Source organism: Alosa pseudoharengus, unplaced genomic scaffold (genome assembly GCF_046254945.1).
Source record: "Alosa pseudoharengus isolate Yale_2024_CS ecotype anadromous, Long Island Sound unplaced genomic scaffold, YU_APseudo_1.1 YU_APseudo_1.1_scf_20, whole genome shotgun sequence".
NCBI lineage: Eukaryota > Metazoa > Chordata > Actinopteri > Clupeiformes > Clupeidae > Alosa > Alosa pseudoharengus.
The window spans coordinates 25113793-25117795 of record NW_027468664.1 but is presented as its reverse complement, the minus strand read 5'-3'; the positions used below and the strand labels follow the sequence as shown (position 1 = coordinate 25117795).

The following is a 4003-nucleotide window of genomic DNA, read 5'->3' as shown; positions in this document are numbered from 1 at the left end:
CTCTAGCGCAATTGACTTTACTCGCGCTTTTGTGTTTCCTATTTTGCAGTCAGCGCATATTGGAATTTTCCCTCCACAGGTAAATGTGCGCCCACAGGGGCGTTTTAGCGAAAAGAGGGGGCGTGTTCCGGTGCATACGGTCCCTGTTGATATTTTGCAGTTTCAGGAAACAATTCCGCCACAGACCAGGAACCTGCTGGTCTAAAGTCAGTGGCGCAAATTCAGATGCTATTTTAAGGGCGCATGTGTGGCAAGTGGTAGGTTAGCTCTCAAATAGTAATGTCGACTACGCCATCTGAGGCCCTGCCCCTCAGAATATTCAATCAATTGGACTAACTTAGTACATGAAGCCCAACCAGGCAACACAGGTTCGTGGTCACAGAAAACCAGAGGCGTGGTTCCAAAAATAGTGTCTTTATTAACAAATATTAAAAACATATAGGGAGTGAGTTCTCTCCAGACAGTCAGACTTTTTGCCACTAAGGCACTGACACAAACGGCCTACAAGGCCTGGACACACATGACACACACACATACACCAGAATGAGCTCATCAGAGTACTGGCTGAGGAGGGATGGGAGGAGCCAGGAACAGGGCTGGAGCTTACCCAGGGCTGGAGAGCATATCAGGGAGAGGGTCTACAGACACACCACACGTGAATATGTCAATAGCAAATACTCAAAATGCACCACAGCAGGAAAAGTGAAGGGACGCCACCACCTCGAGATAGTCCGCCACCCCAGTTGGCCTGCAGCTCCTGTCCGGCACGAGAGGAGAATCAAAGGAGCCAATACTCCTAATACGCACAATGCACAGTATATGCACAGTATAGGCAGGTGAACATCGTATCTTTATACAGTAGTTAAGGTCTACTGGACGAGAGCTTCCGTCGGTATACAGTTCTTCTCCCGTGTGAAAGTTTAAAATGTATACAAACATACAATAAACAAAACATGTAAAATCGACCATCACAACTTAGGTCAAAACAAAACAACAAAACAGCAGCGTTCGGAACTTGAACCAAGATGCCTTGATGTTGCCGCTCCTTGTGTTACCGCAAGCTCTGCTTCACGAAAAAGATACAATTAAAAACCCACGCAAGCTACATATTATTTTGAAGACTGTTAAAATTACATACCAATCAGCTGAGGTCGGCTATGAGGCCCATGTTCAGCAGCCGACAGCAAATCCTAAAACCCCCAAAGTTTGTGTTAGCTATACTAGCCTACAACATTTAGGAAACGTTACTACTCACGCAATGCCACGATAACCTACCAGGAATGTCACTGGATGCATGCAGTGAGCAGGAGGCCAAAAGAGCACAAGGGATCCCGCGGTGAAGGCAGGAGTCAGGTGGACAACCAACAGTATGCAGCTGTGACGTCAGCCTTCAAATTAAAAGTTACAATTTAAGTAGCCACTTCCCTACGCTAATTGGCTCACCTCCGAATGCAAAGAGCCACTCGCAATGGCACTACTGGGTTAAGCAAGGGGCGTGGACCTTGTCCTGTTACACATGCATGGCCACAGGCCTGCAGGAATGAATGCTTTGCACAATGCCTAATTATGACCTATTAATTTGGACAACTTTATACAGCCCTATAAAGGCTAAAGTTACCTTTAGTTTTGTTCCAATTTACCGTTGTGTATGGCTTTAAACATTGTGTGCGCTTTAACACCAGCCTATAAGCATTATTCCAGCTGCGCTAAGGTTTTGACAAGCAGCACAATTTTGCCTACCTTGTTGTAGCCCATTTGAAATAACTCGAAGCTTCGTTGTTTTAAAACAACGTTTTATATCCATGATGGCCTAGAAGTCTTGAGTTTGTGAATTAGCTTAAATCAGCTTATTATGTGCTGTTAACCAGCAACCATAGATAGTAAAAGAAAGCAGCAAGTAGCCTTGGCTACAATTTCTGTAGTTGCTGCGTCCATTCATTGTTATTCTCTCTCCTGCTCAAACAAAAGTTGTGTGTGCATTAAGTTGATGATAACGTGTTTACAAACTCTTCTTTACATAAAATATTATGCCTACTGTCATGCAGTTAATGGGATATGTGCAGAGTTGGAAAGTTAGGTCAACTGGAAACTGTTTCTCGTTGTTGAGTTGCCTGATGATAAGGTACAGCCGTAGCTTACACCTGCAGGAGCGCTTGCTTGGGCGCCTGTGTTGCGCAATGCACTTTGCTCCTCTCATCTATACGACGCAGTTCCCATTTCTCCAAACCATACATACTGTAATTACAAGGACTAATATTGCTACACGAGGGAAATCAGTGTGGTGTCCGATGTGAAAAAATATGTATAAATCTAGCGTACACATTTCCACGAATCACGGATGTGTTGATGACATAAATTAGGAAATATTATAGGACTTAATGAGACGTGATGTTGAACTGCATGCCGATGCCATTTAACCCAAATGCCCCAGCAGCAGCACAGGAGAGGAGAGTTTATCTGAAAGAAGATCTGCATTGTCTATAGTGAGGTAATGTTAGATTACATTGCAAAAATATCACCATGCATTCATAACCTCGTGATTCAGTGAGAGTGATCCCAAAACATCGGAAAGTGAAATTTCTGTATTACATTTTGTCAATAGGAAAAATCAATAGCAAACTGTTCCCAACTGACTATAGCACTGTGAACTGTTCCTGGCTGCGCCTGGCAAATACGCCATCATAATAGCAATCCGCTATGGAACAAGCATGCCTGTTGTTAACCCTCTAGGCGCCATGGTCGAGTTTACTCACTAAGATGCGGCACTGAATAAAACGGCCAATTTAGTCAAATAGGGTGTCATATTTCGTTCGACCTCCACTCCACTAGATGGCAGACATGTCATACGTCATCCCCGAGTCCAAAAAACGTCATGCTTTAAACAAAACCTTCGAGCTACAGTGCATTGAATCAATGCGTGCAACGTGTGCATGTGAGCCACTTTATCAGAGCGATATTGTCAACGTCAGCGAGTATTTGCATTAGATTATCGTCTAATGGCATCAAAAAAGTTTACCCGAAATGAAGTGTTTGGTCTTCTATTCGCGGACTCTGAGTGAGTGTAGTACTGTAGTTTGTGGTGTGTATGTTTCAAGTTAAATGTGACTGTAAATGCAACGTCTCATTCTTTTCTAATAAAAAATGTTAATCACAAAAAAAAAATGCAGGAACAGTGCAATATTTTGCTATAGACTGTACAGTGGTAATTCATTTTTTTTTTTTTTGGCCGGACGGCGCCAGCCAACAAAACTACCTCTCCACTCCCCTATTCCCCTGTCTGTTTATTAGAGTCTTCTGTGTGTGCCAAACTATTGGGTTTGGGGGAGGGCATAGTCATTGAGGGCGGAGTATGCAGTGGGGATCCATGCTGTGTTGCTGTGGGTTGCTCACCATTTATACTACAGTTGTGGGGTGTTGTGATGTGCTGTGCTTGCATTTTGTGTGCTCTGATGATGTGCATTGCCCTTTGGGAAGGGGTGGATTATTTTCACTGAATTCTACTAGTGGGCCCCACTGTATTTGCGTACGTAATATTGTGCCTCCCTATCCGGTAGTTGGTGTTACTACAGTTTTATGAACTTTATGTAATAATAAACTATTTTGTATTTTGACTTCACATTGACTCTGTGTTTTCGTGTGTGTAACTGGGATTGGCTGCATTATTGTCCCAGCTTTGTCTGGCAACACGTAGAGGCAGTATGGGGAGTCGCAATGAGAATGACAGTAGGCCTAGTCCGAGCTGCGCAAATTCTCTCCACTCGGCGCGCGCTATGCATAGTCTATCACAAGATGATGGTAATGCCGGCCCTGTATGGATAGGGATAGGGAGTCATTATCTCTACAGCAAAAGGCCTGCTACATATTTTTTTTCAGCCATTTATTAGTAATGATTTACACTGTTGATTTACTATCTATTTCCCTGACCATTTAGTACATACAATATGTGTTCTTTCTTCTTGTGTGTTTATGTCCTTGTGATGTGTGTGTCTTTGTCAGCTAAGAA

General features: G+C 43.3%; 1 long non-coding RNA gene across 1 annotated transcript; it reads right to left on the bottom strand.

Annotated features, from left to right (window-relative positions):
• Positions 1-997: 997 nt before the first annotated feature.
• Positions 998-1506, bottom strand: LOC143136693 (uncharacterized). Its single transcript, XR_012989404.1, has 3 exons — positions 1276-1506; positions 1139-1190; positions 998-1063 (listed from the first exon to the last, which is right to left on the bottom strand). It is a non-coding gene; the product is annotated as an uncharacterized LOC143136693 (long non-coding RNA).
• Between the last annotated feature and the right edge of the window lie 2497 nt (positions 1507-4003).